Here is a 21608-nt window from a genome sequence, read left to right on the forward strand (position 1 = left end):
TGGAATTATTTTATTTTAATTATTTTTAAAGGGTGTGATTTTCAGGAAAAATTCAAGATGATTTTTTTTTAAGTACACATCCTTACTACTAAGCCCATTGACTTCCATGTACTCTGCATGGGTGTAACTCTGCTTAGGACTGCACTCTTATTTCCCCATTTAAGACAGTAGCATAATGCCTATTTACAATATTAGCCAAGTGACTCCATGTTTAGCAATTTATATGGAGAGTTTTACAGTGAATTAATCCAATACTATATACAATTTGATGAAAGAAGGCCAAGTGATGATGATGAGCATATAACATGAAATCTGATTCTTCTTTCAGTCGTTCTGTTGAGCTACCAAGTTTTCTAGTCAATGTCTGTATACTTGGAACATTATCTGTATTTTGCAATCAACAAATGGTCTCATAATATAGAGACTATATTTCTGTCATAAAAATGGAATTAAAAAAAATTCCTAGATTAATTTCAAAGGTCACTTCATTAAATTGGATTTTATTTGGGAGCATTGAGAGAAAGCGGATCACTGAAATAAACTCATCACTCTGGAACAGTTACATAAGCACAAAAGAGACAGTAGTAGACTGGAAATCATTATTAGAATTGTGAAGAAAATAAGTTCTAGCCCAAACAATTTGTTGTGTACTGAAAGCATATATCACATTTGGAGAGATGTCAACTTGCATCAGAATTACTTCACAAAAGATCAAGACTCTAAGATGGCTTAACTCCAGAACTGGAATCAATCAAGGCCATGCTGTTCCTATGCCATTGTGGCTTAATAGAAAATCATCTGGAATTATTGTCATCAAGTTTTTATCTAAGTCATCATCGCTGTTGTTGTTGTCATTGTCTTTTTTTTTTAATAAATTTTTTATTTTTCATAGCTACAAAACACTACACAAAACTATCACAAGGAAAGGGGAGAGGGAAGGGACAAAGGGGGGGGTGGAAAAAGAAAAGGGGGGGAATGAACTACAAACACTAAACACTACACTTCAATGTTTCCCTTCATACTGTCAATACAAAAATAGCTCCATAAAATAATGATGGAGTGGTTAATCATACAGAGAATAAACATTTCAAATTCTGGTTAAACTTTCCTCCCCCTTCTAGGTCCCGGACGCAATTCTCTCTGTGCAACTGCTGTTGCGATGCTCTCCTCCTCCCCCCCCCCTCCGGCTCCTCCTTTTCTTCGTTCTTGGTGCAGCAGAGTTCTGGGTTTTTATTCTCAAAATCCTTTAGTTGATCTTCTGATAATATCTTATAGGCCTGATCTTTATATCTGAACCATATTCCTTCCGGGAATAACCATTTGTACTTTATTCCATGGTCCCTCAGAAGTGCTACAAACTTTTTATATTTAAAACGCCGTTTCCGGACTAGAAATGGAACGTCCTTCAAAATCTTGACTTTCAAACCCATAAAGTCCAAATCCGCATTGTATGAGTTATATAGGATGGTGTCCCGAATCTTTTTAGATGAAAAGTCAATAATGATCTCACGAGGCAACTGTCGCTTTGTTGCATATTTTGAAGAAGCCCGACGGACCTCCAAAATGGCGCTTTTAACCTCTTCTTTAGTCGTCCTCGCGGGTGTCGCCAGTAATTCCGAGACCAAATCCCACAGATCCTCATTTTCCTCCTCTTTCACGTTTTGGAGACGCAAAATTGTCTGCGTTCGTTCCACCTGTAGCCCGATCAGCTGGTTCTCCACCAATTTCAGGTCCTTTTTTGTAGCCTTCACAAGTGACGCACTTTCCAGAGCAGACTTTTCTGCCCCCCCCCGCTGCTGCCTTAATGGTTTTCACCTCGCTTTCAATTAAGCCCACCCTTTGATCAGTTTCGTTCAGCTTGTCAACAAAGGGTTTTATAGCTTCCACCACCGCCCTGCGTACCAACTCTTCGAGCGACTCCCCCTTCTGCAAGGTAGCCGAGATTGACTTACCGAGAGCGGGACTTTGCCTCTTTGCTGCCATTTGGGGGGGGGGGCGCCAACAAAATTCTGGAACTCAACGAAGGGGAAGAGCGAGTCTTCTTCAGATCAACCTCTCCTTCACAAACGCTTGTAGAACAGAAGGGATTCGCTTGTTTACAGGCTTCCGCCTGTTTCTTTTACTTGCCGTTTCTCGTTGCCCGGCGGCACTCGAGGCGCCGCGCACATCTGCCGGCCTCCATAGGGACAAATGGGCAATTCCCCCCCCGCATTGATTTCGGGGAGTTCTTCCCGCCGCGTCCCGGACCCCGGCTCCCTCCCTGGGAGTCCTGGGGGCTAATCCTTGCGGGTCAGCCGCCCGGTCAGGGTGCCCGGTCGTTTCCTCCCAGACCAGCCGAGAGGAGCGTCCGGCATGGCTGAGAAAACGAAACCGAAATCGTTGTTGTCATTGTCATCATCATCTAAATCAATCTGAGCTACTAATCTTGAGTAAAACAAAGGACTCGGGTTTCAGATTATATCAATAATATATAAATTCTCAAACCACCTTCAAAATATACTTGCCCACTTTCTATGGTAGGAGTAAGAAAGAGTCTTCCAACAGATGGCCCATAATTTTTTGCCCTCAATGAGGTAAAATAAGTGACATTGATGACATTTATAATTAATTACTTCAGAATATGAAATAGCCTAGCATATAATATTCACGTGCATTAACAAGTTTAGAAAATGGACTGCAGGGAGAAACATATTTAATAATAATAAATAATAATAACATTCAATTTATATACCGCCCTTCAGGATAACTTTACGTCCACTCAGAGAGGTTTACAAAGTGTGTTATTATCCTCATGACAATCACCCTGTGAGGTAGGTGGGGCTGAGAGAGCTCAGAGAGAGCTGTGACTAACCCAAGGTCATCCAGCTGTCTTCAAGCAGAGGAGTGGGGAATCAAACTTGATTATCCAGAATAGAGTTCTGCCACTCTTAACCACTATACCAAACTGGCGCTCTTTAAGAACAAAAGAAAAGCTCTGATGGATTGGATCACAGGTTCATCTAGTTCAGCATCTGGTTTTCCATAGTGGCCAACCACGAGCCCTTGGAAGGTATACAAACAGAACTTTCAGGCCAAACTTTGTTATTGTCCCCAGCAACTGGTATGCAGAAGTATGTTGCCTCTGAACAAATTGGTTTTCTTACCATAAGCAAAAAGGTAAAAGAGAAAAAGTCTCAGAGGGAGAAAGAAACCCAGAGAAAATAAGAAAAGGCCTTTGCCAAGCCTCCACCGCTTGATCAGACAAGCACAGAGATGTCATAGCTAAACATGGGCATGAACAGAAAAAAACACAAACATCGTGTTCATTGTTCGTTGCCATCCACGAACAACGGACAACGAACATTGACGGTCATGACCTGTTCACGAACACGTTCGTTGTTCGTGGGGGCCAGCAAGCTCTCCTCCAGCCATCAAGATCCCTACCGCACCACTCCCAGAAACCCTACCTGAACAGGCAGCAGGAAATGTACCAATAATAAATAATAGCTTGGCCTCAGAGCCGGGCAGCAGTCCTGGAACCTGAAGCGGTAGATCCCTACCGCACCACTCCCAGAAACCTTACCTGAGCAGGCAGCAGGAAAGGTACCAGTAATAAATAATAGCTTGCCCCAGAGCCTGGCAGCAGCCCTGAAACTTGAAGAGGTAGATCCCTATCCCACCACACACAAAGAAAATTCAAGCTCCAATGCACTCTCCCTGTCTCTCTCAAAATGCCAACAGCAACTGTCTTTCCCTCACTGTCTGCAAAACCAGAGCTGGGAGCCCCCCTTCCCCCTGCTCTTTGCTTCCGTGTAACAAATTTGGAGCTCCACACTTGAAAGGAAGACCTGCCTATCAAGGTAAATTGGGCTTAGATTGGGGTTTCCAGGGCAATAGCAGGAGTTCAGACAGAGTTCAGGCAGTCCCTGCCTCCGGTTGCCAAGGGAATTGATTGCAGGTGCCAGATTGTCTGGCTTGACGAACAGCAACCAACAGCAACGAATGAGGCTTGCAATGACCACCTGTTCATTTAGGAACAACTTATTCACGAACAGCTGATTGGGCTGCTTGTGGGGTTTTTTTAGTTTGTATTGCTGTTCCTGCCCATCTCTAATCATAGCTTCCCCAGATCCAAGGGCTCTAGAACTTCCCTGTATTGTTTCTCTTAACTCAGGTTCTCTTCTCTTCAATTTTATCATCAAAATAATCCTGTGGATTGAGGAGTACCTGACATAATCTAAAGCAAACAGCTGAGTGGAGATATAAACCCACATCTGTGCAGTCCTAGCCCGAGTCTCTCATCATTGTACCTCACTAGCTATCATGCACTTCACTGCATCAAGGAACCATACGTGCATATGTGTTGTCAAATTGCAACTGACTTATGGTGACCCCAGCAAGGGGATTTTAAAGCAATCCAGAAGTTTGCCACCTTGGTGGTCTCCCATTCATGTTGACTCTACTTAGCTACTGAGATCTGATGAGATTAAGCTACACCGTGCCAATTGCCTGTCTCCTGAGGAACCATACTTCACCTTAATTATCTATTTTAAATGTCTTCCCTGACCAGCTCTTCTAGCACAGCAACTGAAGTCTAGTTGCTGGTATGTCATTACACATGGACCATTTTTGCCCTCCTCTTCCTCCCTCTCTTACCATAAAGAGAAGATTTTGAAGCTTTTGAATGGGTCCAGGAGCGTTATGTCCTGACTAATCAATAGAGGTAGTAGAGTATGTATTTAAGAGAGCTGTGTCTGTGGGCCCTTCCTACCCACCCACTGTTGGAACAGTCCAGGATTAATTGGTTGTTTCAGGCCTTAATGGAAATATTTTTTAGTCCCTCTTGAATTGCCCACCTTTTAAATTAATTAAATTGGCCTGATTGTAAGACTGGTTGACTCCTAACTGGGAATGCAGGAATGCTATTTACTTAAGATATAAGTAATCTGGTTAATGTCCTGAGGCCTCTAATGATGAGGCAGGTTTCCTAAATCAACTTCTGTGACCAGTCCAAGGGGCTTAGGAAAGGGACTCTCTTGATTCAGGACATCCATTAAATGAACATGATTACTGCCCAGCATAGGTGGAAGATAGTGAGTGCTTATCTCCTCTTGGCATGACTCCTTTTGGCATGCAGGCTGGGAGTAACAAAGCAAGGCAAGCTTGTTGGCCTAAGCTTTGAGTCAGAGCAAGATTTCCCATCACCCTAGCTCCTTTGAACAGCCCAGTCGGGTCTAAGGGGGTGGGAATAGGACGGGTGCCTGCCTATAAGCTTGTTATAAAAGTTTAACCCAAGTGCTGTTTCTTGCATATAATTTTGGGGGGTGGGAGGCAAATTTCCCCATCCTGCAATATTTTGACAAAAGATGGTGGAACAGAAGGCAAACACCCCAAATCCTTTGCAATATGGACACCAGCAAGCCTGTGGAAAAAGCTCTTCTTAGGATGGTTAGCTCTTATACAATAATTCCAAGGAACCAAGGCAATCCCAACTGATAAGTAAGAGGATCCTCTGAAGGAGGAGAAAGTATAGCAAGGCCTGGCTCCATCACCACTCATTTCAGTCGGCTACTTCCACTGGAGCAGTGCTAATTATAATTAATGTGATCACCTTGTTTTATTCCCCTTTTTTGATGAAGTTCACCACATGAATGACACTGAAACATCTATAAAAATATAGCAAATTAGATGTGTCAAGCTGAATGATAATGGTCTATATGTGGGGGAGATTGCAAGACAAGTTGTATTACCTGAATAATCTGTACCTTGGATGTGCAATTGTGCACAACCAGTAAAAGTGCCTTAGCATCCAAAGATTTAACTGGCATGAAATGAGCGATGTAAATCTGCCCATATAACATTTGGGCAAATAGTTATGCTTTCAACCAGATATCTTCTGCAAGCCTACATTAGGTTTTATAGGAAATAGAGTTTAGATATTTTTCCTCAATGTGAATTTCTTAAAAATAAAACATCTTCAATTAAAATGAATATAACATAGCTGTGAGAGGTAGCATGTACGTTTCCTATCTTTAATTACATAATTAGCTTCTCAAAGATAAGAAAAGTGGATATCAAAAAAGTTTCATTATACATCCTTAACCTCAGGCTGAAGCTGAGGTCTAGGATAAGAGACAGGGACTAGGGGGACAACATTCTGGGGACCATGTATTGTCGAAGGCTTTCACGGCCGGAGAACGATGGTTGTTGGGGGTTTTCCGGGCTGTATTGCCGTGGTCTTGGCATTGTAGTTCCTGACGTTTCGCCAGCAGCTGTGGCTGGCATAACCTTCAAGCAGTATTCAGACCCACCCGAAAAATACAACAGATGCTACGATCAGCAAAAGACAGCAGAGACCCCCTCACCTCTGCAGGAGTATACCGTATACCCTGCAGCTGTGGACAAGTTTACATCGGGACCACAAAGCGTAGCATCCAGACAAGAATAAAAGAACATGAAAGACACTGCAGACTTGGACAGCCTGAAAAATCAGCAGTGGCTGAACATAGCCTAACTCAAACAGGGCACAGTATCTTATTCCAGGACACCAAAATACTGGACAACACTTCCAACTACTTTGTCAGACTGCACAGGGAAGCCATTGAAATTCACAAGCATAAGCAAAACTTCAACAGGAAAGAAGAAACCTTAAGAATGAACAGAGCATGGGCTCCAGTTCTGAAAAACACCAGGCCAACAAAACACTCCACACCCGACAATAGCCCTGCAGAGAAGATTAGCACATCAAACACCAATCCATATGCAAAAGAACCTCCTCAGGATACAGTGAAGCCTCCCGCCATTAGCATTCCACACCCTGGGAAACTCTTACAGAATGACTCAGCTCAACCCCACCCCTCCTGAGTAGATACAAATGACCTACATCTTTTCCACACTGTGACACTGAGAGATCTCTGTCTTTTGGTGCTACACCTCTGAAGATGCCAGCCACAGCTGCTGGCGAAACGTCAGGAACTACAATGCCAAGACCACGGCAATACAGCCCGGAAAACCCCCAACAACCATTCTGGGGACCCTTATCCATCTTGGTAAATCATGTGATTTGTCTTCATATGATGCATGGATTGGGTCTGGGTGGTATGATAGGAAGTCCAGAGGGATTTGTGGTCTGGCTGCTTGTGGGAGATCTCAGTAGCCCTTTTGTGATCTATAGACCATTGTCTATATCCAGTAGCTATAATTATCTCATGGAAAGAGTAGATTTATTGCATCATTCTAAGCAGACTTACCTCCTTCTAAGTCCATTGAATTCAATAGGCATAGACAGGCATATCTCTACTTAATGGCACCATTGTTCACACTTGCAATGAAAATTTGGGTATGGAAAAGAAAAAGAAGATGTCTGTTCAAGCCTGCGTCCTGGAACTACCAACCAATAAATCAAATAATCAATAAAATTTCTTTTGTTTCAGTAGGCACTGTGCACTAAAAATAACGTGTATCTGCATGTTACATACTATCTACAATTATCTCATGGTCTACAACCTATTGATCAGCTGAAATGTGTCATCCACATTTAGGTAAAGGGTGGAGAGCAACCCTAAGCAGGTCTACTCAGATCTACTCAATGGTCCTACTACCAGGGAAGTGTTCTCAAGATTGCCTTATTAATCACTAATAGATATCAGGAGAGCTATCATACCTGTGAAGAAATGTTAGTTCAAACGCCCTGCAAAAGGAAGAACTGCTTTTATGAGCAAATATTAATCAAGGTTTGATTCCCCACTCCTCCACTTGAAGCCAGCTTGGTGGCCTTGGGCTAGTCACGGCAAGAGATGTTTGTTGCCATCCATGAACAGGCACTCACAAACACTTACGAACATGACCTGTTCACAAACATGTTCATGGCTGGAAGTTCGTAGGGGCCAGCAGGCTCTCCTCGAGCCATCATCCAAGTTTGGTCAAGATCCCTACTGCACCACTCCCAGAAACCTTACATGAGCAGGCAGCAGGAAAGGTACCAATAATAAATAATAGCTTGGCCCAGAGCCTGGCAGCAGCCCTGGAACTTGAAGGGGTAGATCCCTGTCCCACCACACACAAAGAAAATTCAAACTTCAATACACTCTCTCTATCAAAATGCCAACAGCAGCTGTGTCTCTCCCTCTCCACTGTCTGCAAAGCCAGAGCTGGGAGCCCCCCTTCCCCCTGCTCTTTGCTCCCTTGTTGTAACAAATTTGGAGCTCCACATTTGGAAGGAGGACCTGCCTATCAAGCTAAATTGGGCTTAGATTGGGGTTTCCAGGGCAACAGCAGGAGTTCAGACAGAGTTCAGACAATCTCTGCCTAAATTGCCAAGGGAATTGATTGCAGGTGCCAGATTATCTGGCTTGATGAACAGCAACGAACAGCAACGAACGAGGCTTGCAACGACCACCTGTTAATTTAGAATGGGGCCTCATGAACAGCTTGTTTGCAAACAGCAGATTGGGCTTTTCACGGCTTTTTTTTGTTTATATTGCTGTTCGTGCCCATCTCTAGTCACGGCTCAGTCTCTCCCACTGGGATCTGATTGGTTGGTTACCATTAAGGAAAACAGTTACAGATGCTGTCACCTGCCACTGCCAGTCCAATGCCTGCCTGTTTTTGCAGCTGCTGCACAGTAAGAACAGAAACACACAAACTTTTCAGTGGGCAGGTGTTGCTTCGTTTCCCAAATCTGTTTCAGCATTCCAGAAGATGCTTTAATGAACTGAAACAACAATTTTGGGATGTATTTCTGGCTCATTTGTTTAATCTCGCACACCCCTACTGAAGCTTTCTCTTTCTGTTAAGAGTTGCTATCAGCAACAATGTCTGCTAGCTACCTTACATTGTCTTAACATTTTCCTCCACTTTGACCAAAAAATAAAAATCCAATTCAAGTGGTATAAGACCCTATTTGTATAATCAGTAGATAATTCCATTCACCTGAGATAACTGAAGGGCATTTACCATTTACATTAAATTTATGCCCTGTAATTAAATGTTTAACCAGGTTCTCCAATGCATCAAGGCTAACTGCCTTTTATCATTAGTGATTGTAGTTTATTTCACTGGGAAAATAACCTGTTCTTTTTATGTTATCAGTAACATTTATTACCTTATTTCCTTTGTGTGTTGTTCCACTTCAAAGTAAAAAATACTGCAGCCCCTTCGGATTTTTTATGAGTTGACCTCTTTGTCACTTCCAAGTATTTTAAAAATGAGTTCATTGAAATTCAGTCCAAAAAGGAATGTAATTTACTGTTGGTTGATAACAAGAGATCATCTGGCTTCAGCTAGACTTGTGTGGCTGCATTTAATAAAACATTTGATGCAATCTTGATTAGACCACACAAAGCTTGGTATTTGGGAAACATCGAGTGTGATTTGGGCTTTTATATTATCCTAACCCTAGTGTCCCTTGCGCTGAATGAAATAATCAGTTTAAATGTATGTACTCTAATGATGTGTTTGTCATGAAAACAGAGCCCACAATCCCTTCATCAACGTGACAGGGAAGAACAATTGATTTAATTCATGGCTGGTTACTAAATATTACTGTGGTGGGATGCTCTTAAGAATCCTGATAATTTTGCAAAGCTGTTTTTATGCATAATTTGTACAGGCGCTGGGTGATAAGCTGGGCATTACCCTTGGTGGTTTTGTTGCTCTTTGTTTTATGTTTTGAAAAGGAAAAGAATATCTTATTGACTTTAGTCTTCTAATTTCTACAAAGCTGGGGAAAATGTACCACTTATATGTCCATCACAGTCACACATCATTTTTAAACCAGCATGCTATGCATACATACTTACGTCAGCCTCATGTGCTTATGTGGAGGTAGAGAAATAGTATGTATTTAGGAGGGCATGTTTTTTCCTTTATTGTTTGATGATTTCTTTCTATGCTGCTTCCATTCCTCCTTAATTCTGGTTTAAGTAAGGAGAGTTATAAGATAACTTCCAGAATAGGGAATCAGTAAATGCTTCCTCATCAATTTCTTTTTATCTTAATTTATATTCTCCACTGATTTCAATTCTCTGTTTTTACTGCTGGATTCATTTTAATTTGTTTGTATTGGGTATATATTTTGCACAGTTTTTCTACACAATGCATCTAGCAGTTGGATGTACAATGTATTTCATGTATATCTAGATATATAATGCAGATTTATTAACACCTAAATAAGAGTGATAATAAATATATACATTTTATAGGAAAACTGGGTTCAGGAAGACAAAAAAGTATAAAAATCTTGGATTTAATTTGCACAAAGGAGAAGCAGAGTCCAAAGCACCTATGGACTGTGTACAAGCCCATTCTCAACAATACCCACTGGTTACTTTAAATTACTCAGCAGACCTCACACTCACTGAAGGATCTAAGGGCCAGGTATAAGCCCACACTCAACAATTCCTGCTTTCAATTCCATGCTCAACAATGCCTGCTTACAAGTCCATGATGGTTTTGCTTCCTGGGACTTCTTCCTGGTCTCTTTCCAAAAGATGCAGCAATACTGCACCTCATACTACTGGGAAGTCTCCATTTGTCCTCCTGTCAATCCCACTTGCACCACCAGTTGCCAGATACAAAATTGTACCTGTGGCCTTTTGACCTTTCCTTCAGAGCTGATCAGATCCTCAAGCAGGACTCTGAGCTCTCAGGATTTGTATCCAGCAATTAACAGACAGAGAGCCCCAGGTAGTGTCTTTAAATGGAATAAAGCTTTATTGAAAACTATGCTATGCTAACCTCCTTCACACTTCACAGTCACCCCAAAGTTAGGTTAGCCAGACATGATGATGTACACAGGCTGCTGTGCAGGCTGCCCAAGCCACCTGCTCATGGAGGAGAGCTCCACTGATGGGAAGGTAGAACTCTGCTCTGGCCTGCATTTGCTCCATTCTTTTTAGGACTGACAGAGTGCCCTAGGATCTGGCCCTTCCCTGCTCTTTCTTCACCTCTTTTGCCCTTAATAACAGATGTTCCTTCTTGACATATTTGTTGGTCTCTTGCCCCACTGAGGGGCATTTTATAGATATGAAACCATAAACACCCTCTCAAATATCATAAGCACAAGGCACCGCCTGGCCTAAAATGAATGCCAGCCAAGTAAGACCCTGGGAAAATATTTTAAAAGGAGAGTCAAAGGAGCTGACTAATGCCCCCCTCCATGCCCCAGAGAGATACACAATGTAGGGCAATGGGTCTCCCAAGAAACTCTTGACTAATTTCCCACTCCTCCACTTAAAGCCAGTTTGGTGTAGTGGTTATGAGCGTGGGACTCTAATCTGGAGTGCCGGGTTTGATTCCCACTCCTCCACTTGAAACCAGCTGGGTGACCTTGGGCTAGTCACAGTTCTCTGGAGCTCTCTCAGCCTCACCCACCTCACAGGGTGTTTTGTTGTGAGGATAATGATAAACCGCTCTGAGTGGGCATTAAGTTGTCCTGAAGGGAGGTATATAAATCGAATGTTGTTGTTGTTGTTGTTAAAGCCAGCTGGGTGACCTTGGGTCAGTCACAGCTCTTCCAGAGCTCTCTCAGCTACACCCACCTTACAGGGTGATTGTTGTGGGGATAATAATAACATACTTTGTAAACCGCTTTAAGTGGGTGTTAAGTTGTCCTGAGGGCAGTATATAAATCAAATGTTGTTATTTTTATTTCTCTGCAAAGCTGGTCTTTTTGCTGCTACCTCCATGGACCTCCATCTTCAATACTTTTTATTTATTTATTTATTTTTATTTATTTATTTCAAATTTGTATTCCGCCCTCCCCACGAGTGGGCTCAGGGCAGATAACAACATATTAAAAAAACAATTAAAATACAATTAAAATTCATATTAATTAAAAACAACACATTTAAAACAAGATTGTGGACAGCTTTCACAGGGAGGGTTTTATACACCCCCCCTTTTTTGGTAATATTGGTAATTATAGCCTTCCCCGAAATTGCTTTCTCCCCTTTCCTCCCTGATTTCCCCATAGTCAGCCTTGTAGGTGTAGGTTTGCCTCCCCCCCTTTTAATAAAAACCTTTTCAGTTGAACATCTGACTGGGTTATTTTGAGAGTTATCTTAAAGTAAAAATCCCCATAAACATTGATGGAGAATGCCATTTACACCTTCTTGCTTTGTCTCCTTCAAGCTACTTTCCCCCAGCTAATTAGGAGATTGTCTACATGGGTAACATCAGGCCCATCAACCCCAACTGTCTCTGCTGTTTTTTGTTTGCTTCCGTTTAGCTCACTGCTAAGTCCCCTCCCCTTATCTCACAATAGCAGGTGGGGGTGGGGGTAAGGAGAAGCTTGGCTTACACAGAGAGGTTCCAGAACAACATGTATGCCATGTCAGAATGCAACAATATGTTCCAGAGAGGGGGGGTTGAATCTTTGATCTTCATCCTAGATGTTACTTTGGCTTTTTACACACACCATTCCCATACAAACTTACAAACGTCATCTATTTTTAAACATAGCTTAGGAAATTTCAGGGTAAATTTGCTGAATGCACTGGAAGTTTCAAGGACAGTTGCAATTGCTATTTAGCAGACATAGAAGCATTTAATTAAGCATTTTTATGATGCATAATCGATTAGCAACCAGTGTTAGATATGGAATCTTTATTTTATGTCTCACAAGAAGAATACATGTTCAGAGACTGCCCAGACACTTGCGGAATGGATGGTAGTGGGGTAGCGGGGACTCCATTTTGTGGTTCCAACTCAGGCAACAAAATGTCATGCCAAAAAAAATGATTGCACTCATGCATCTATAATGAAATTTGCATCAACATCAGCTGTGCATTCCAAAGCCGCCTTCCAATTTTCTAGGTTGAGGTGAGCGCAACTGTTCAAAGACGTTTGATGCTAGCAGATTCTGGTTTCTAAATAAAGAGTAGCAGCCGGTGAGTAGTGCTGCTGAGAGCCATCATAGAGCCCCAGACAAAGATTTCCCTTTGTGCCCCCTTTACACTATGCAGAGCCAGCCCAGGCATCTACGATGAAAACAAATTAAATAGCTTGCCCAAATCAATGACCCCTCAGAGCCCCCAGAGTGACCAAGGCTTCTGGGATGTTTTTTCCCCTAGTTCAACACCAAACAGTGTTTGAACAGGAAGTACTTTGTTGAGGGCTTTGCAGTGGAAATCAGGTGTGTCCAAACCCCAAGGTAAATTTATTTTGATCTTGATGCCATTGGTGCAAGAACCATTACTTTGTAGAACTAGTTTGTAATTCACCCAGGCATCAGAATGCCATCACATCCTGATGAGAGTTAACTTAAAGGGAAAATCCAGTTTTGCTATAGAACTGCAAAAACTTCAGCACTATGTTTCTCATTATAAGAACAGGCAGTTTTAGTATTACAAGCAGAAGTGATTTTTTTTTGGTTGATAGGAGCAATTCTATGATTCAGCTCCACCTTCATTGTATGTAACAGCAATGAAATATTATTATTCAGTAATGCCTGTCTGTGGAATTCAAATTCCTCTTGCTTCCTGGCAACAGCAGGAAGTTCATGCTGAAAAGTGACATTGTTTGTGACAGTCAATGTGGCAGCCTAATGAAAGGGTTTGTAAACAGATTTCATATCAGAATTTAGTATGTAAACATGAAGAGCTCTACTGTAACTGTTAAGCCAGAGCCAAAGGATAAATGATTATGGTTGCAATGCATTTCCTGACGAAGTCCCTGAATGCCTTATGGAAGTGGATATATACACTGGGCTCCCATGTATACATTTCTGTGCCATTAAAAACTTTTGTTTTGGACCTCATGCTACAGAAGTAGGATGATCATAGAAAACTATGGTGTCCTCTACTATTGTATTTTTCACTGGTAGAATACCAGCCCTATTGGTTAGCAAAATGATGTTTCCCTCTTAGGCCACTGTAGCATTGAAACTTGCTAGACATTAGTGATACTGTGATCCTCACAAATAATTAAGGATGCTCAACAACATAGCCTGACAGTGACATTGGAGGAGATTGAACACAAACAAATTTATCTGAGTTATCTGATGCTCTTGACGGCCCAGGGAAGAAGTCTGCCTTCCAGTCTTCTTTCTAGTAGGCCACTACCATACAATTGGTCTTTGATGTCCTCTGCTCATCATCCCTTGACACCTGTCCTAGTGGCCTCTCCCAAAAGGGGCAGGCACCACAGCCCATACTCTCAGCCACACACTCATCTCAAATATACTCTTCCACACACTCATCTTTTTCATTCCATAGACACACAGAGTACTGCTAAGAAGCTAGAGGCAAGCCAAGGCAAACCCACACCAATTAAAGCTTCTTGCAATAAAGCAACTGAGAGCCAAGATACAAAGGACACCTGACACGAGTTGGACACGTACAGTTTCCCTCAAGTTTTGATGGGAAGTGTAGGCGTCCTGGTCTTGCAGCTCTCTGTAAAAGTCCATTTACTTGAAGATTGCAGAGCGGGCTTTAATGAGGACCAATTGGAGTAGGAGGGAGAATGTGGTCAGGAGGGGAGTGCAGGCACTGGGGTCTCACCAGGTACCCCCTTCCCCTCCTCTGGGTGTGTGTGGGTTTCAGGGCCCCTCTCCTGCCCCCCTCAACCAAGGCTACCTTCCCGGGGCAGCTGATGTCTGGAGGGAAAGTGCTTTCCTGCTGCCTGGCCGAGCATGCATGCCCAGCTGTTCCAGAGCAGTGTGGCAGCTGGCCGGAGCATTTGCCCCTTGCTCCCCCCTCCCTCCCTGCACCCTGCGGCCTGGAGTCTCATTGTCTATCCAGGGCCGGGCCAGTGAAGGGAAAGAGGCAGTAATGCTCCAGCTTAGGTGCACATGCGGACAGGCCAGCCCACTGCCTGAACCTGAGTTGATCTGCAGGGGCCAGGCTAAGGAGGGGGAGGCAGCGACGCTCCCACCAGCCCTGTCTGCTGTAGTGCAGCCCAGAGCAGCCAGGTGTGCCTGCTCAGCCAGGCCATGCTCAGCGCGGAGGCATGATGCGGGGAGGAGGGCCCCCCCGCAGATCAATGTGGGTTCAGATGCAGAGACCAGGGAGCCCAGGCACTTTAGGGGCCCCCTCCCTCCCCACACCATGCCTCTGTGCTGAGCTTGGCCTGGTCGAGCAGGCGCACCTGGCTGCTCTGGGCTATGCAGCAGCAGTCAGGGCGGGCTGGAGCATTGCCGCCTCCCTGTCCCTGTCCCTGCCCCTGCAGATTGACATGGCTTCAGGCCGTGGGCTGGCCTGGCTGCATGTGTGCCAAGACAGGAGCGTTGCTGCCTCTTTCCCCCCAGCTCTGGGCTGTGGGGTGTGGGGAGGAAGGGGGAGCAAGGGGCGAATGCTCCAGTCGGCTACCGCGCTGCCCTGGAACAGCCAGGCATGCATGCTCGGCCAGGAGGCAGGGAAGGGGAAGTGCTCTTCCCCTCAGCCATCAGCAGCCCCGGGAATGTGGCCGTGGTTGAGAGGGGGCAGGAGAGGGGCTCTGAAACCACCACACACACCCAGCAGAGGGGAAGGGGGCACCCAGCAAGAGCCCAATGCCTGCATTCCCCTCCCGACCATATGTTCTCCCTCCCACTCCAATTGGTCCCCATTAGAGCCTGCTCTGCAAACTTCAATTAAATAGGCTTTTATGGAGAGCCAAGCTGCAAGACCAGGACACCTACACTTCCCATCAAAACTTGAGGGAAACTGATACGTGTCCAACCCGTGTCAGGCATCACTTGTAGCTTGGCTCTGAAAAAGCAATGGCTACCAGATGTGGAGATGTGGAGTTTTCTCTGTCTATTGGATCAGCTACACAAGGCTTTAGCTTAGTCCTGCTCTCTAGAATCCTCATGCTCCTCTTCAAACAGGGATGGAGACAGCCATAAATGCAACTTCTGCTGCAAGGAAATGCATTGTCATCAGCTATCTGGCTGTTTATAAAGGCAACATCAGCAAAAAGGAATCTGTGCCCTGCAGAGCTTACAAACTAAATTTTGACCAGAGTGGGTGGGAAACAATAGATAAGGGAGAGGAGGAGGAAAGAAGGAAGGAAGTTAGATAGCAAATTTAGTAGTTACAGGATATTAAATGTAGCTTCTTATATTTAGCCTTACTTTCAGTAGAGAGCCCTGAGCAAAGGGTTGTGCTGAAAGTTTCATAGGAAAGGTGGATGTTGAATAAGGATATGAAGGAAGAAAGAGAAGTGGCATCATAGAGGACTGAGAGGGAGTTTGCAGAACAAAGAGAGAATAGATGGAGTCCTTTAAGGGAATGTGATTAATACACAAGTTTCAGCAGCACCAAATATTAATTCTAATCTTTAGAAAAAGCATTGCAGATTTTGCTAACTCTGTATACACTCAACCCACAAGCATCAAGAAGTATAAAAACATATTTTCTCTGGTAGCACTCTGTATTATAATATCTGTATTTTTACAAGTTTTAATTTTGTTTTAAAAAATCCTTTTCATGCCAAACCTAATTTTGTATTTTTATTGTATCATGTTTAAAAATCCTTTGACACCCAACTATTTCATATATTCTCATGATCACACCTGGGGCATCTCAGGGAACACTAATCAAGTCTGGCCCACAGCAAGGTTATGGTCTTATTAGTCCTTCATATCAGCCTGGATTTGCTTTGGGAGTACGTGGATTTGAATAAAGAAACAAATAAAAATTTAAACAAACAAGCATAAGCATACTTACTTAGAAGTGAAGCCCGGTGAAATAATTTGATTTAAATCAAAATGACTCTATTTAGGATAGTGGTATAAAACTGGTGCCTAGTACCTCTATAATAAGTGTTTACAAGATATGTCAGTTCATTTTTGACTGCCTTTTCTTTGCCCCAGTAATGTCTTTGGTATTCCAGCATCTCTTTTATACATTCTAATTCTATTCTAATTTTCTAAATCTATTCACAACGAGACAACATAATGCCAAAGTTTGTTTATATATTTTGTTTTTTACCCTTTCCTTTCATGTGTTTGATCTTTGGGGAAGTTTACAAAAATTCCTAAGATCGAAAAGGTGATTAATCAGAAACAGAATGAGATAACTCAATTAATATATCAATGCTGGATACAGCAGTGTTAAAAAGGTAAATTCTATGCTAGAGATTATTAGGAAAGGGGTTCAAAACAAAAGACCAGAGTTGTAATACCCTTGAATAACTCTCCAGATTTTGGAATACTGTATAAAGTTCTGGTTGCTAACAATGAAATCATAAGCAGAATTTCTCTAGTCTAAGCCCATTAATTTCTGTTTAGGATTTCACTGTAAATCTCATAAAAGAATACTGTAGCTCTGGAACTGGTGCACAAAAGGGCAACCCAAATGATCAAATACTGGTGTGTTATTTGGTATATGGGGTCTGAAAATATACCAGAAAAATACGTTATCGGTATTTTGGGGTTATATTCTGGAATTCCAATACAATTTGGGATTCTCCATTACACCAGTATTGGCATTCCTGGTCAATTCTGAAAATGTTTGGAATAATGAGTGCTGCCATTTTAAAGGTTGCAGCTGCTTTCCCTTACTTTCAGAGGTTTCTCAGGTAAAGGAAGGGAGGGAGAGGGGAAGGAAGGAGGCAACTCTCAGAGGCAAATGGCACTGCATGTTAAAGGGAACTTAACTAGCCAATTATGATGATTTGAGAGAATCATTGTGCTTGGAGAGAAGTTTATCTCCTCCTAATGTGTGATGCCATTTGCCTCTGAGAGTTGCCTCCCTCCTTTTGCTCTGAAAAGTTCCATGAGTGAAGGTAAAAAAAGCTGTTGCAACTACCTGCAGCTTCAGGGAGACTTTTTTTAAGTGTATGCCTTCTGGTGCCAGATTGGTTCTGCTGGGATACTCTGGTTTTGTTGGGCTTTGTTAGTTCTTTTAGTGAGGCTTTGGGTCAGTGGCTGCTCTTGTATGTTTGGCAAAGGATTCTTTGCCCTGGGGAAAGCCCTGGATTTATTTTCCCCACAGGAAACAATGGAGAGTAGCTGAGGGTATGTTGTTCAGGGGCCCATAGAATTGAACTCCTTCACCTGAAACTAGGGGGATCTTTAGAGGACAGCCATTCCTTACTCCACTGCAATTTTGGTAACATTTGCTCCAATAACAGCCCTTCTAGTCCCCCAGAAATATTCCCCATAGGGAATAATGGATGTGGTTAATTTCAGAATCCCTCCCTCCAAAAACAACAACAACAACACCTGGATCCGAATAGCAGACCAGTATTGAAGAACCGAAATATTGAGAATACTGATATATATGGCCTTCCTCATACTTGAATTAAAAAATAGTTTTTTTAATGAATGTCCCTAAAATCAGGGGATTGGAACATATTCTCTCTACAACAGAAGGCTATGGAACTGAGGATGGAGATTTCTAAAATTTTGCATAGGGTGGAGCAAGTGGATCAGGAGAACTTTCTCTCCCTTTCCCAGTACTACAACTTCTGGGCACTTTACAAATTGATGGGCATTATATTCAGGACAGATAAAAAGGTCCTTTTTCTTTACTCAAAGAGTAATTTTGTAGAATTTGCTTTCATGGGATGAAATGTTTTTAATATTTGTATTTTTATTTTAATATCATATTACAGATTTTAATATTTGTATTTATATTATTTTAATAGTGTATTTTATATGTATATTGTAAACTGTCTCGAGCACTAAATAAGGTGGGGAGGCGTTGTATAAGTGAAATAAATAAATAAATAAAGGCCACTGGTTTCGTTGGCTTTAATGTGGATTATACACGTTAATGCAAAATAGATCCATTAATAGCTATAGCTAAATGGAACACAGAAGTCCTTCTCAATACTGCTGTGGAGTCACAACAAGGAGACACTTTGCTTCCACGCTCTGCTTGCATACCTTTTGAGATCCTAACAATCTCAACTATTTTATAGGCAAAAAGTCACATATTTATTTTACCTTATTTTATTTAAGAGGATCTTTCTCTCATTATGCTTTAACACCTCCTATATCTATTCTTGATAAATATCGCAATAAGTCATGCTGTACATTTCATTAGGAATATTCATTGAACTCTTCACTATTACCCACCTCATATTATGGTATTGAAAATTTAGTACTTTCCACTATTATGTGTTCTAAATCAAGTAATGCACTTCTGAACATTTGAAGCTAGAAGTATCACTTATTAGCACATTAACTACTAATGCGCTGTAAATCAAGCAGGTATAGCCATTCCCCCAGGGCCCAGATGATATATGATATGCAAATACTGCATCTTTGCTTTGTAAACATCCCAAATAAATTACTTTGGTTAATAAAACCAGTGTAGAGACATTCCAGTGACACATTATTGCATATGCAACTTTAATATTAAAGCGTGTTATCATCTTTTCCCATAGCCAGGGGTCCACAAATGTACCTGCTAGCAGTTCACCATAGGAAAGTGCAGTTGTTCCATCTGTCAAGTTCAGGATGATGTTAGGGAGAGCCTCTGTCCTACAAGTTTGAGAGACGGCAGGGTGTTTCTCAGACCTATCACCGAACAACAGAAACTAGAAATTATTTCAAATTACTTATCCCTTACATGAACATAACCTGGGATTCTTTATTTTTGTTTCCAAAATCAGTGCAATCTTTGAGGATAGAGTTGCCATATGCCTGCTGGGGGTGGGAGATCTCCTGCCCCCTGTGACCTTGCCCAGCAGCAGTTCTGCACCCAGTGGGAGAAATAAAAATGTAAAAATATGCCATTTATAATGGTGTGACATCACGTCCAGGAAAACTAGATATCAAGCCTCTTTAGGAATAACTTGAAATGCTATAATAAAACCATAGAGCTTTTTGTGATTCCTAGAGAAAACTGACATCACTTTGGGGGAAAACCAAGAAGTGACATCAGTCATCACTATGAATCACCAAAAACTTTATAATTTTAACCAAAGAGTTTCCAGCAATTCCTAGAGAAATGTGGTGCCACTCATGGGTTTTCCCTGAACTGATGTCATACCATCACTGAGCATTGCCCCCTATACCCCTGCCCCTCCCAGTGTCCTACTTGTTGTCAGACTGGGCCTGGCTACCCTATCTAAGGGACAACTTGTAGAGCAGGGAAGATCAATAACAATTACATTTTTTTGTTGCCACAGCCAAGCAAAATGTGAAGATCGCTACCTATGATTAGGGTGGGTGAGGTTCGGATATCCGATTTGGGAAAAAATTCCCGAATCAGATCCAATCCGTAAAGATTCAGGATTTTTGGATCAGGGCCAGCATGCTGGCCTCGATTCGGAAATCCCAAATCAAAGCTTTCTGAAGTATTCGGAATGCCTCAGAAAGTTTCGGGGCTTAGTTTAAAGTGCCCCACTGCTGCTTGCAAGCAGCGGCGGGGCCCTTTAAACACTTTCAAAAACAGCACCCACCCCCACCCACTCACCCCTGCCCCCACTTACCTTGGCCTCACGGTCGGTGGTGGCTCCAGCCCTCCTTGCCACCTGCGGGGCTACGGAGCGGCAGAGAAGGCAGCGCAGCAGGTAGCGGTGTGGCAGCAGAGGAGCCAGCTGGCTCCAGGCCACTGTCACCACCGAGTGCTGCCACAGCCACTGCAGCCAAGTGACATGGCCTCTGCCGCTGCCGCTGAGTGATGCCACGGCTGAGTAGTGACACTGTTGCTGCAGCTGCTGCCAGGCAATGCCGCAGCCAAGGAGTGATGCTATTGTTGCGGCCACCACCAAGCAATGCCACAGCTGAGGAGCGATGCTGCCATTGCTGCTGCCACTGGGTGACACCGCCGCCACCAGCGATGCTGCAGCTGAGTGATGCCGCGGCTGCCACCATGCCACCATGGCAGCAACCGGCCGCTGCTCAGCTGATCCCCTTCCCCCTCTCCCTCCAGCACAAGGTAAGTGAGTGGGGGTGGAGGGGTTGCCCCGGGGGGTGGGAGTGAAGGGGTTGCCCCAGGAGGGGTGGGAGGTGGGGGTGGGGGAGTCGCTTCAGTATGCCCCGAATATTTATAGAGCATACCAAAGCGAGTAAAATACCATAATTCCAAAGCAGCTTGCCGCTTTGGAATTATGGTATTCCCAAATTGTTTTCCTGCTTTGGGTAAACCCGAAGCGGGAAACCCAAAGTGACCTGGCCCTGCACACCCCTACCTATGATGGACTAAAAACAGTTTCACAATTCAGCTTTTAAAATCCTGTATTGAATCTGATTGTTTTATTAACCTACTATAAAGTGTAAATTACAGAATGTTAAATAATATACCAGCACAAGGCTGCTTAAGGAAGGCAGCATGATATAACTCAATCTTATCAGATCTCAGAAGCTAAGTAGGGTCAGTATTTGGAAGGCAACTAACAAAGGTAGGCACTGAAAAGAATGCAATGACAAACCACCTCTGCTTCTCACTTGAAAGTCCCTAGCTGGAGTTGCCATGAGTTGGTTATGACTTGATGGCACATATGTATGCAGATAGCTGCTTGGCAGAATGTTTGAGTACAAACATTCAAAAAACCTTTTGAGGCAATCCAATCAAGGGCTCACCTTAGTTATCAAGGAAGTTCCATCAAGGTAGCTTCACATGAGGATTTTCATGTTGAAGTTCTCAGCATTTTTATTGAGAATGGATCCATTGCCATGAATTTGACATGAATGTAACAAGCCCTTACACAAATCTTTTTTAGCCACGCAGTTCCCAGATACCTTGCTAACT

This window comes from Eublepharis macularius, chromosome 11 (assembly GCF_028583425.1).
Source record: "Eublepharis macularius isolate TG4126 chromosome 11, MPM_Emac_v1.0, whole genome shotgun sequence".
In the NCBI taxonomy this organism is placed as follows: Eukaryota; Metazoa; Chordata; class Lepidosauria; order Squamata; family Eublepharidae; genus Eublepharis; species Eublepharis macularius.